Raw genomic sequence first — 14,279 nt, 5'->3', positions numbered from 1 at the left:
AGGGGTTAATCACACCCCTTCTTCTGCCCTATGGGCAGGACCTGTCCCCGGTTCTTTACCTGGCTGATCCTCACCAGGTCTGTCTGGTCAGTCCGCTCGACCTGAGGCTGCAGGGGCCACCAGTCCTGAGTTCCCTGAAATCAGGGAGGCACACCTATACCCAGCAGCAGCTGGCCCCCGCTGCTGCAAACCACCGGCCAATGATGGCAGTAGCTCAATGGGCCAGTTTCTCTGGGTATTCTAGGAATATGTTGTAGAATTCCTAGAAATCACCTCAGAGGACACTCGAGGAAGATGGAGAACAGCTTTATTACATCGGCGGGTCCACGGGGAATCGATTCCCAATCATGGACCCCAAGCAAAAGGGGGGAGGTACATTTATAGTGCTTGCTTATGTGTCTAACATGCTACATTAACCTTAAGTTACATGCAGGATACAGAAAGATGTACAGCTGTACAGAATGCCTTATATTGTTACTTTAATGATTAATGTTAAGTACAATCTAGCTATTTTTGAATTTCTTTAGAACAATTGGGGCCCAGAGTTTCTCAAGTCTCAAGTTTCTCAAGTCCTGATGACTTTTTCTCAGAGCCCTTATATGAGTCACTTTAAGTTCACCAAGATGGACGGTGGCAGCAAGATGGCTTTGCTCTTGCCAAGCTCCCTATTCCCTTTTCCACACCCCTACAATGCTAGGAACCATCTGAAGAACAGGATTTGAGACATTTTTGCTTTAGTAATTGTGTGACCTTGGGTGTCATTTAAACTACTTGAGCTTTAGGTGTCATATCTGTGAAGTGAGGAGTAATTTTCACTTCAAAACAGCTTTGAAAGGATTGGATTGATTCATGTATATCCTCTGCATGCCCTATAGTATTTATAATTTGTAAGTGAAAGAACAGTTATGAGATCTTACTAAATATTTCTTGAATAACTATATTATCTTTGGTGTGACCAAAGATTTTCTTTATGACACTTCCTTAAAGTATTTTTACTATGAAATGTGAGTGTAGATTTTAGCAAATAAATGTATCTGCCATAATATAGACAAATAAATGTTTTATATAGACAGAGCAGCATCTGTACTAACCATGCTTATTAAGACTTAAAATGGAGATAAAATATTTTAGCATAGTCTATAACATTTATTTATCAAATATAATCTTAATTTTCATGAAATGTAATTTAAACTACTTACTTATGTCAGTGATTACTCTATTTTGGAATCTAGTCGCAATGATAGTCATTGACTGCTTCTCTGTAGTGGAAGCACTTTCTGGAAGGAAGCAGTAAATTCTCTCTGTTCTCTTTCTGACAAATTGATATTTAATATTTGTGTTCTGTGGTGAGTATCAAGAAACAGCTAATCATGATGAGCTCTCTAAATTGAGACAAGAAAAATAACAAGTACAAATGTAACAGTTATCTGGTGAAAATACCAACCCAAAACTGCATTATTTATTCCTTTAGAAAATCAGCTGTTGAATCATTTTTCCTTCTGATTTTGCTGATGTCTTTGACTTTCCTCAACAAAAGGGAAAATTTATTAAAAACATAGCTGTATTTTAAAAATGATTTCATATTTCTGGCATGTCTTTTTTTTTTTTTTAGTAGCTCTCGCATTCAGTCAAAGATAGACTACAATTGCGATGTTTTCCTTCCTCGTTTTTTATCATGCTAAAAAACAGTTTACAAAGTGTGAAACTGCTCATTTTATAAGTCTTTCCATGTGGATTTCCTTCAACTATTTTTATGCACATTTTACTAACTAGGTCTCTCTTCATCTCTGCAGTCTTATAAATGGCACAGGATGATGGGTGTTTATAATAATGATGATTATGTCTGAGGTGTATATTTTTGTGCTTGGGTGTATATAGGAAAAAAGTCATAATGTATCATCTTACAGATAACCACATCCTGATTATTTGGATAGGGAGATGTAAAAATAAATGCTGAGTTTAAATACACACATTTAATGGTTTAAAGCCATGCTTGCAGCCAGTTAACCAAAAGGCCAAGTTCCTAAATATGGCATTTGGTACACTAATGAAAACAAACACCCTGGCACCTGCCACACAAAAGACATTTGATTAACTAGTTGAAACTTGATTGCTACAAAATTAGAAACAGAGGAAATTATAGGGAGGGAAGGAAAAGACTAGGTTCAGCTCCATTTCCCTATTTTGTTGATAGTGGATAAATATAGCCCATGACTTAAAAATCTCCTCAGCCCCATGTACACTCCAGATCACAGAAAGAACACTCAAAGGGTAGTCATTGTATGACTATGCCGTAGTGAAGGTGTTTGCAATTTTTTTCAGTACAGCAATAATTTTCATTGAGTAATTTTTGAATAATATTCCTCTAATGTGAGAAGCTTCAAAGGAAACAGTGGGCATGGGATCTGTCTTATAAGAAATTTCCATGTGTACTTCATTCATTTTCAGCCAACTGGTTTACTATGTGCACAGATTTTCACTAATGATATTGATGAATAAACAAACATCTTACATGGCGTAATATCTTAACCTTTGTTTCAAAGGTTATCACATGTAAGAACTCATTATATTCTGAAAATATCCTCCACTTCATGGCTAGAGGGGTGGCAAAGGGAGCAAGGTTGTCCTTGAAGTTTAGGACTCGAACATACACAGATTGTATATTCCTTTAGAACATTGACAGTGCATACTGACATACTAAAGGCTCTACAAGTCTAGAAGTAAAGTAAGTGGCTTAATTATATTTAAACTGGGATTAAATGAGAACTCTGTTAAAACAAAGAAGGATGTTCACATTATTGAGAATCAATGCCACACTGAGTCATTTTTACAGTGAGCTGGGGCAGAAAAAGAAAAGACTGACAATCACTGATCCAAACTATCTATCTTTGAGGGCTGGTGTTGAAGAAAAACAAATCACGCAGGTGACTGTGGTAATTTCTCTTCAACAGCATCTGACTTAGGGATAGCAGACTAACTGTTAGAAACTCATAAGGGGATGGAGTTTGGGGGCTAAATCTTGATAACTTCTGGGGAGTTTTTATTTACCCTAATTTATTGATTGGAAATATTTGAAACAGACTCTTCCTACCTTATTTTTTAACAGGAATTAAAAATAGTTTTAATTAAAGCTAAAAGACTTAAAAAGTAATTAAAAACATTTTTTAATACTCTCCTACTTTGACCTTGCAGATGTGTAAGTGAGATTTAACAGGACATGTTACGAAGGGTCCCTATTTCTGACACTGGGAAGTGACTGTGTGTGCCTGCACATAGTACTGCCCACAGTCTTCTTTCTCTGAAAACAGAGGTGGTCTGCTATGCAAGTGGTGAGTCAGCTTGGCCCACAGTAAAATCTGTAAAACAGAGCAAGTTCTTCTTCAGTGTACATTTTACCCTGGTCCACGAAGTAAAAGTCAAAGTCTTTGATAAAAGAGGGAAGCTTCCAGAATAGTAGATAACAGAGTAACTATCTTTTTTTTTTGTTTGTTTTAAAAGAGGGCCTGGGGAGCTTGTGGTTAATGGATACAAACTATTGCCTTTGGAATGGATTAGCAATGAGATCCTGCTGTGTAGCCCTGGGAACTATGTCTAGTCACTTATGATGGAGCGTGACAATGGGAGAAAAAAGAATGTGTACATGTATGTGTAGCTGGGTCACCATGCTGTACAGTAGAAAAAAATATTGTATTGGGGAAATAACTATTAAAAATAATAATAATAATAATAAAAGAGGGCCTGAAAAGAACAATGGTTAACACAGTATATGGCTCATTGTGATAGAAAAAAAACTTGATCTAGGGGTTCTGCTACTCAGGTCCTGCCTTGGCTCGGCTGCTATTTCACTGTATGATTTTGGGCAAACCCTTACCTCTGTAGACTGAATGAAATTAGCTTAGTTTCCTCAACCTCTAGAGTTGCTTCTAGGTTTTGTAAAATCCGTTGCCACGTCTGGTTCTTTTCTGGTGGAAGTGCAGACTCCGTATGTAGGTAATAATAATTGGCGCAGCTTTGGTTGGGAAAAGCTTTCTGTTGTTCCTCATCAGCTGATATGTCATAAGATTTGGCATCTAGGTTTTCACATAAATATACTCCTCTTGAATTGTAAGTACTTATGGCTGAAAAGAGACGGCCTTCAAATCTTTGATTTTTAGATGTCATTATGGTAAGAAAGAAAAATATGTTACCAATTAAATTATGACACCCTATCAAGTTTAAGACATTACAATTTCAGAGATGTTAAATGTGCATTAGAATGGATGAAATACGGTATATCTATTTACTTTCAAATGTTTACTTTTTTTTTCCCGTCATGCTTAATTTAAGAGAGTATACTCAATTCTCCTATACTTTCATAACAAGAACTGTTAGAGTTACAGTTGCTCTTTCGGGGTCAGAGAAAGAAAAGGTTAACTCATTATAGTATATCATTTTTTTTTTCTTTTTATAGTCATACCTGCAGCATATGTAGGTTCCTGGGTTAGGGGTTGAATTGGAGCTGCAGCTACCAGCCTATGCCACAGCCACAGCAATACTAGATCAAAGCCACATTTACGACCTATGCCATACCAAATAGCAATGCTAGATCTCTAACCCATTGAGCCAGGCCTGGGATCAAACCCGCATTCTCAGGAATATTGTGTTGGGTTCTTAACCTGCTGAGCTACTATAGGAACTCCCAGATATAAATTAAAAAAAAAAATCACATAATATTAAAATATTTAAAGATTTGATTCCTCTCATTTGTAGTTAACAATTTGTCTAACAAGGTAAAATAATCATTTGAATGGCAAATTTTAGTATTAGTGGATATAAAATGCAATTATTAAAAATTCCTATTTCGGATACAAAAATAGGAAATTTTAACATTAGAAATTTTCAGATATCTGAAACAGCACCAACTTCACACCTACACTGACATATGTACACATATTTTTCACATAAGTTTTCTCCAAAAATATTTAGATAAACTAACAAGTATTTTAAAAATAAAATTCTTTTGGTCAATAAATAGCTACTCAGCATCAGAAAATATTTCTGTGATGGTGAGGAAAGACTCAGAATTAGACCTGAAGGATAAAAAAAAATCTCCTTGCTGTGTTAGATGATCTTGAGCAAGATACTTAAACTGTCAAAGTTGTCTAAAAAAACCACATTTTATGAATTCACACTGTAACTTTAGTTAATTTAAAAATTTTAAATTAATTTACAAATAGCATAAATTATTACGGATTTGCCTTGTTTGCCAAATAAGAGCAATAGAAACATTTCATTTTATATTTAATGTTATTTATTGAAAATGTACAAAGATATAAATTTATCTGTGAGAAAATTCTGCATAATTTTTATTTTTATTTTATCATGAGTGAAACTTTTCTTTGGGAACTCTAAATTTTCCATGAAAACATTTTGCAAACTATAAGATAATGTGGAAAGATGAACAACTATAAGCTAATGTGGAAAGATGAATGCCCAGTATATAAATTATTACTGAACTGAAAGCTGGTATTTGAAGTCAGGTCCTTCCAGGGGAAGTAGAACTTGTACTCAACAATCACCTAGGGAATTTGGGGCCATTCATAGAGACAATCAACAAAGTTTATGTTAAGCAGTCAAGAGGATACATATAGCAGATTGGTGTTATACAGATAATCTTGATATTTCAATGATGGACAATTGAGCAGGATGTTAAGTTTGTTTCTAGTTTTCATTGATGAAAGAAGCAACCAGGGGAAGCTTTTTCAGGTCTGCTGGAAAGCAGACTCAGACACCGGAGTCTCTTTATTGGTGCTGCAATTCCACAGCCTTTGGTGCAATCAGTTCCAGAAACTCGAGAGCTAAGTGTGGCTGTAGTACTTAGAACCTTAGAACTTGGGGATTAGTTTTGGATCTTCATAAACTCAAGTGTAAGATGTAAAATCAATAGGATTTTCACCCAAGGGCAATTGAATTACAATTTGTAGCAACTGTCACATATATAGCATCTACATAATTTTCCCAAAAATACTTCTGAGAAATACTTACGATGTTTAGTTACTTATTTAAAATTCTCTTTGTGAAATTTGCTATTTTAGTAGATTGTGCCATACTCAATATATTTGCTTTATATTTTGAGCATGACTTGAAAGGAAGTTGCAAATTGAGACATAAGTTGAACATTTCCTTTTTTAAAAAAGATTAAAAAGTGAGGAATGTGTTCTTTCTCATTTCTCGTTGCTCTTGTATCAGCGCTAGTAAATTTTCCACAGTTGCAAAGCCAATTAGAAGAACAAGAACAGGATACACTTTCAGACTCTCAGTTTCATGCTCCTTCAAGTATAACTTATTTGTAGAAGTATAGAACATTTTTCCCATTTCCAAAAGAAAATGCTTATAAAGTAAAATGTTTATGGATGAGGTGTTCTTAATGTGGCAGACACTTGCATTTTAAAATGACTTTCCCTGAACACTACGATTCGGGAAGAATGATCATTTACTATAATACATGTATTAACTGATTTTATTCCATTTGGCACCGTTTTCATTCTTTTTCAGACTCTATTGCCTTCCAAAATCATAAAATTTTGTTGTTAAATACTTCCCTTTTTTTTCTATTTGGAATTTTTAATCATACTTCTAGTATCTTTCTTGTAAAAATTTAGGAAGGCAGAAACCTACGATAACACTTTAAAGAAAGATTTCATTATTAAAGAGCCTAGGTATGTATGTTTAACAAAGTATTTTGTTGTTACTGTAAACTCCTTGAGGGTAGGAACTATGTCATCTTCACAACTGTATCTCAGCACCCAACATAGTGCCTGGAATAGAGTCAACATTATGTGTTGAATGAATGAATGAATGAAGTAGCCTTATGTGGTAGATAAACAGAAATGTGGGACAGATATTAACATCCCAGATTATTGACATGGGAACTAAGACTTTGAGATGGGAAGATGTTTGCCCAAGAGATTTGCCTACAGTATTAATGTGATGAAGTTCATGCCAGAATCCCAGTATGTCCATTCATGTTTCACATCACAGATTCTCCTTCTAATGAAAGGAACGTGCATCAGTATTCCCTAATCAATAAAGTTTAAGATTTCTCCTTATCAGATGTTAATTTGTGCTTAGATCCTTGAAACATTATTAGTTTCTTCATATAAAACCATGTCCTCAAGAAATAGAAGAGAACCTTGTGTATGATTGTGTACAATTCTGGTAAGGAAATTTGCTGGTTTAATTCTAATGATAATGGGAGAAACCAGAATCTTCAAAACTAGAGATAGAGAAATGCTGTAGAGGTGCACATAAACACGCTGCTTGGCCATTTGATACTAAGTCTTTTTTTTTTTTTGTCTTTTTTGCTATTTCCTTGGCCGCTCCCGCGGCATATGGAGGTTCCCAGGCTAGGGGTTGAATCGGAGCTGTAGCCGCCGGCGTACGCCAGAGCCACAGCAACGCGGGATCCGAGCCGCGTCTGTGACCTACACCACAGCTCACGGCAACGCTGGATCGTTAACCCATGGAGCAAGGGCAGGGACTGAACCCGCAACCTCATGGTTCCTAGTCGGATTCGTTAACCACTGTGCCACGATGGGAACTCCTGATACTAAGTCATTTTTTATGTGGTATAAAAAGGGTGTCAAAAGGAAAATTTGGATAAATGCAGGTAAACATGACATATATAAACATCAGGATAATGTGGAATATTACCACCTCCTTCACCCTTTACCCCACTTTGTATTATATATACTGTTTAATGAAATATTAAATAATATTTTGATTCCATTAAACTAGTCAATATAGTCAATGAAAAAATACACCAAAATGTCAAAGAGTGAAAGTAAATTTTATAGCACTCGGTAAGATGCATTTATAAGGTATGCTCTGTATATCAGGTGCCAGGGATATAAACATGAGTAAGACACTCTCCCTGTCTTCCTGCTGCTCACAGCCTGGTGGAGATGGAAACTCCTTCTTCACTTGCCCTGCCTGTCCGGTCAAGATTTCCTCCTGCAAGAGCAGGCTCTTCCTGGAATGCTTTCATTTCCTTCAGGTATAATTGTTGTAAATAGTCTTTTAAAAAATTATTTGCATAGTACTTTATTAGTCTGAAATCCATCTACCTCCTTTCATTCTCACAACAGTCATGTTACAGCTATATCAAAAATATTATAATTCTATTTTTTTTAATAGATGAATTGACCCAACCTGGGCTACTTTAGAACCTTTGTCCCCTGGCTCCTGGTATTGAATGAATACTTTCTAATACAAAAGAAGTGAATTAGTAGAAAGAGATTTATTGACCTTTAGTTACACAGACCTGGATATGACTCCTTACTGAACTTGTTACTTAGCCTTTTTGTTTTAATATCTTCATCAAGAAAATTGGGCAAAGACTTACTTGGTAATAAAGGTAAAGGGATTGGCACAAAGTGGTTACTCAAGAAATAACAACCATCACCCTGATATTGCATTCTAAAAATAGCAACTTTTCAAAACATTTCTTGCTACTTTTTAATTTTTCTGGAAACTGATTTTTACCCTTGTTCATTTTTAAGGAGTAAATTTAGCCCTTGGAATCTATAATTATGGCAGAGTGATAGAAAATAAAATACAATAAAGATGGTAATATCAATTGGGGGTAGGAAATTTTACTAAAGAGAGTTATGAGTGGTAATTACTCGAACATTTAATGTTACAGGGTATTATGTATTATCATTAATTTCAGCCATAATATTCCTGTGAAAATATTAGCATACACCTATAAAGAATTTCATAATGAGAGGAAAACAAAGGGAAGAAATCTCAGTTAAACTCAAAACATAATTTATCTTTGTTTTAATTATATTAACAAAGGAATTTTTAAATTGGATTTTAATAAGGTTTTATGATACATATTTTGCTTTATAGTTCATAAGATATCTATTTCATTTTTTTTTAAAAGTCACTAATTATGTTGGTAAAGGTTTTCACTTAGTTTTTATAATATTGAGAGTATAGCATAGTCATGCCGTTTCATGGAAGCAGAGCCACTATGAATGTTATGGACATTAAGGACCTTTTTATATGAACTAGACCTTATACAGCACAAGCATGGGAGCAGCTGGGGAGGGATGGACTGTGGAGGAAGTAGAGAAAGAGAGTAGGTGACTTTCTAATCCTCTTCAAGTCATGTCACGGATGGCTAAGTCAGAGTTTGCAAGGAAATGCAACCTCCAAAGTGGGACCATAGGGAAGCCAAGGAGAGTGGGTGGGTCAGAAGCAAAGTTATGCGTGGTGGCCCAGGTGATATTTTAAAAGTGCATTTTTCACCATTATTATTATTATTATTTTTGCTTTTTTTAGGGCTCCACCTGTGGCATATGGAAGTTCCCACGCTTCAGTTCCAATTGGAGCTGTAGCCGTTGGCCTACGCCACAGCCACAGCAACACTACATCAGAGCCACATCTGTGACCTACACCACAGCTCACCGCAATGCCAGATCCTTAACCCACTGAGCGAGGCCAGGGACCAAAACCCCGCCCTCAGGGATCCTAGTTGGGTTTGTTAACCGCTGAGCCACGAAGGGAACTCCCCACATGTTTAGAGTCTTATGTGTCATAGGAAGATAGAATTTTAGAAAGGAAGGGGATGCTCAATAGAAAATTGTGGAGTTTACCATCCTCAACAGATGGAGAGTCAGACTCAGAGGTGATTAATTCATCCGAGGGAGAGGAGATGAAGGGGAGATATGAAATGACTGAAGAAGAGGAGGAGCAGGAGAAGTCATGGCAGAGGAGTTGTTCCTGGAGGAGCAGATGCTCTGTGCTGAGCCTGGAGCTGATGATGCATCAATAAGGAAGAGGCAAGACTGAGCAACAGCCAGTTCAAGCCAACTGAGGAAACAGCAATTATTGGCCAGTGATGCTAACCACTGCTCCAGAGAGGTATCCTGAAAATTATCTGGAGAAAGGAAAATAAAAGTTTCGATAAAAATATCTCTAATCAGAGTGCTCTTTAGACACAGGGGAGTTGGCCTGTGTGGAGAAGTGTCCAGGGTTAGGAGGGAACTCGTGACTCACCTTTTGTACCCACATGGACTCCAATTTTACTGAGGGGAGAATGAAGCCCCTAGGAGGCTGGGTAAAAGCTGTTGAAGTCAGGACTGGGGTTAGAAGTTTGGTTTCCTGACTCCAAAGCTTGTATTCCTCTGAGGACACCACTGAATCTAAGCAAACGTTGTCTGGTGGGTAGAGATCGCAGTGGATGAAATATGGACAAAGAGGTTAAATTAGATGATATCTAAGGATTGGCTCCAAGATTCTGTGATACTGAGTCTGATTCTCTAATACAGGGTAAAGGGATTGAAATGGAGGCACCCTCAGGTTATTCTTACATTCAGTATCACTGGCAATTTTAGTTTCTTGCATCTCTTTCCATAATAACAAAATATTATTGAGCCCCACTCTGTGCTTAAGCTTGCCTGATGCTGCACAACTACACAGTGACAGAGTTGAGGTAGTATTTTGGACCTGTTTACTTTGAGTTCTATTCCTTGGAGAAAAGCTCAGTCAACCTAATTTTATTAATCAAATGCTCAAATCATTGAAAGTATTTGAACAAGAAGTGAAAATTATAGCCCTGAGGTCCCCAAACCTAGTCTACTAAACATGTCTGCTTCTTTCCTGCTCATGATTCATCGTATAAGAATCAGTTTAAAATCCTGAGAAATTAAAGGGAGAAAGCAAATGGTAACCTTAAATAACTTAAATACTGAATGAAGCTGTAGTGCAATTCACTTATAGAGAGGACGCTCAAATGTATAGCTATAGGATATTCTCCTTAGAAAAGTTCTATGAGTGCTAAAGCATAGAACAAAAGAGAAGACACGACACGTGTGGTATTTGTGGGAAGAGCATTAAATATAGTGCAGTCAATTCTATAGCTTATATGGGCATTAAAATCATTGTAAATCATTGTTAAAATTATCTAATTTCTAGAAAGACAAAGAAAATATAATTATAAATTATGTATTATTATATATAACATATAAAATATACAATGCACACCCATATATTGTATATAAATTATATATCATCTATGTTATAAATTAAAACTATAACACAAAGAAACAATATTTTGTATTGACAGAACTAAATTTATTGTGCACACTATTTCCACAGATCCAAACCTAAAACAAAATTTTAAATTTCCTCTTAAACAGAACTTAAATATATGTTTCAGATTAACCCTTAATTCAACCACATAAAGCAAGAGCACTTCAAGTACTGCAGAATAGACATGATCTAAATCTACCCTAAACCATGTTATTAATATCAAATTTGCCTATTTGGGAATTTTACAGGAAGAAAAATAAGGGATAGTATGGGTTTGAAGACTATAAAATTTAGAATTTGATTAACTTAAGGAGGGCTCTTAAATTCTGATTTTGATGGAAATAAAGATGAGAAAAACTTTTTCTGCTATCTAAATTTTTAAAATTAGGCCACTTTATACATTTAAAAATTTTTCTAACACTGGACATATCTGATGAAAGCAAAATTAAGACATCTAACATACATATTATCATTATCTTGAGTTTTCTTTCTCTTTGTTTCAAAATGGAAAACAAAAGCCAAAATTATCTAATATAAAATGCCTGAGCAAACCATTATCTCCACCCTAAGTTTGCATTACAAAAATATCTTAGATTTTCTACTCATTTTTAGAGAGGAAAATATTACCAAAAAACATTTCTAATTTTAACAAAATCAAGATATAATCAAAACATCTTAAAAGTATGCGAATTTTTTTTTAAAGTTAAAAGGAAGAAAACCTAACTCTTTCTTGGCTTTTCTATTTAACTTACCTTGTGAAAAATCAGGAGATTCTAACTTTAAAGTCCTGTCTGTGCAGTTTCCCCCAAACTCAGCTCTGATGGTGAGTTTTCTCTCTGAGTTTTTATAGTCTCAGTTATACACCCCTTACTCCAATCCCTGCCTTTGCTTTCTCTTACATCATTTCTACAGATTTTCCACTGAACATTTTCCCAAGCTTCTCTTCAATATCTTTTTTTTCCCCTCTCCCAGCCTCTATACTCATTCTCTCTTTCCCTCTCCTGTTCTTCTTTTCCCTATTTATGCTTTCTATTGCTTGGATCATGAAATTTAAATAGCAGCTGGAACATGGGCTCTGGAAAATTTAAGTGTACATTTAGCATTGTGTTCAGCCTTAGACCCATCACCTCTTCCTGAGGTTTTAGTCCAGCTCTGATCATTACAAATCACATTTGAGAAATAAAATGCACTGAGGTTTGGTAAAAATAATGTCACTAGGTTGTTTCAAAGTCTGATTTAGGGAGAATAAATCAGACCCACATGATTTATTGGTATATAGTTTTCACTCTTAAATTAAATGATCATGTATAGAAACAGTGAGTAGTTTCGGCCTCAGTCAGGTGCACAACCCTGTCAGTGAAACTGACAGCTACGTGGTAATTAACATTGCTATACTGGGGAGGCTGTCACTAACAAACCTATAAATACTGAACTGTGACATGTGGGGTATAAATGCAGACCTTGTGATCATTTTGATCTTGCTCTTGTTCTCCAGGATTTTAATTTCCTATTAACCAAAATATTCCTGTCTCTGAAAGTTTCCTTCATTTCCACTTCTTACTAACTACATTTGCAACTTTACATACATGAATAATAAAAAATAAGTTATTTAGTCCCAAAGGTAACGTGTAACATTGTCAGATCATCATTAGCTCATTTATTTCACAAGTATATTCCCATTTGACAGATAAAGAAACTGAGGCTAGGTAAATTAAGTGACTTTATGAGATCACACAGCTGAGAAGTTGCAGCAGAGCCAGATTTCAAATACAAATCTTCTTAATTCCATATGCAGTTCTTTTCCCACGACTTCACTCTGTCTCACTATGTAAAAAGCTGGCAAAGAGAATCCAAACTGGATTATGGTTTTCACAAATAGAAATAAATTTGCTCCTTTGGGTTTTGCTTTAAAAGCCGTTTAAAATATTACTCACTAATGTAGTAACTATTACATGGTTAATTTAGATCTAGATGGAGAACTGACCAGAGCACACTGAATTGGTGGGGCAGTAAAATGCTTTATTTTTTTTATGAAGGGTTTCCAGAGATAACATATGTCTCAACAAGCTTGAAATTTGAGTAGTTGGCAGCAATAGTTCGCAAGTCAAGATAAAAATACAGCCTAGTTTGTGGATCCTTGTTTAGACATTACTGCCGTAAAACCATTATTTAACTTGAATCCACATGATGGAAAACTCTCAATATAGATTTAACGGATGCATCACAATGCTATGAGAAGCCAATATTCTTGACACACCTTTGACCCTTATTTTAAATGCCTCCCCTAGCATGCTGACAAGTGATATCTGTGGCTGACTTATTCCAGATCTATCCCTGCTTAGACAGTTTAAAGATTCCACCCTATTTGTGGATTTCGTTGACCTAATTCAACAGTTTGTCTTAACTCTGTTCTGTAGGAGTAGAAATAGCAACAGCTTATTCCAGGAATATAACCATGGTACATTTAAGCCATTTATATAGGCTTCTGCACATTATATACCTCTATGTAAATAACTGATGGATTTACACATGATAGAGAAATTCTGTTACCTAAAAGAGAGAGAGTAGAAATAGAAGCATATGAAGAAATAGAAAGAGAATAAGCACTCAGTGACAGATTGAGAGACTAGGAAGAGAAAGGGAGAGAAAAATGTTAGCAAAAACTTATATTGTATTTAATTCTCATAACAACCTTGTGGTTGCTATGGACGTATTATTATTCATATGTAATAGATGAGAAAACTAAAGTTCCAAATATGTGAAAGGAATAGCCCAAGTGCTCACGGCTTAAAAGTGATGAGACCAGGAGTTGAACCTTGTTCTCTGTATCAGTCAGGATTTGGGTAGGAAGGAGATGGCACATTCAAATAAATTGAGTAATTTGAGAATTTAATGTGGGCAGGGTATGGAGAAGTAGAAAAGATGGTGAGTGTGTTGAGCCCTCAGTAACCAAGTCTTCCTAGGCTTGAAGGGTTAAAAGTGAGATTACAAGGACTCAGAACAGAGGGAACTTGGGAGAGAAATTTGCCCAGCAGTCTTACCTTTCATCAGGAGTAATCTATAGGGGAGAGGGAACCTGGAAAGTAAACACTGAGATTGCACTCTGCTTCTTGGATTCGATCTCCTGTTGTGTTTACCTTTGGTCAAACCCAAGAAATAAAGGACACAGCACATTGTTTAATCTCAAAATTGTGCTAAGA

At 35.7% G+C, this 14,279-nt stretch overlaps 1 protein-coding gene across 1 annotated transcript in view; it reads right to left on the bottom strand.

The window, feature by feature from the left end:
- The window catches only part of OSTN (osteocrin), a 45,786-nt gene extending 33,890 nt beyond the window's left edge, over positions 1-11,896 (bottom strand). The window contains exon 1 of the mRNA XM_047755451.1: positions 11,832-11,896. The gene's annotated coding sequence lies outside the window, so the exon portion shown is untranslated. The remainder of the gene's footprint in view (positions 1-11,831) is intronic.
- Positions 11,897-14,279: the final 2,383 nt, after the last annotated feature.

Source organism: Phacochoerus africanus, chromosome 1 (assembly GCF_016906955.1).
Source record: "Phacochoerus africanus isolate WHEZ1 chromosome 1, ROS_Pafr_v1, whole genome shotgun sequence".
Classification (NCBI taxonomy): domain Eukaryota; kingdom Metazoa; phylum Chordata; class Mammalia; order Artiodactyla; family Suidae; genus Phacochoerus; species Phacochoerus africanus.
This window is presented reverse-complemented; position numbering and strand designations above follow the sequence as displayed.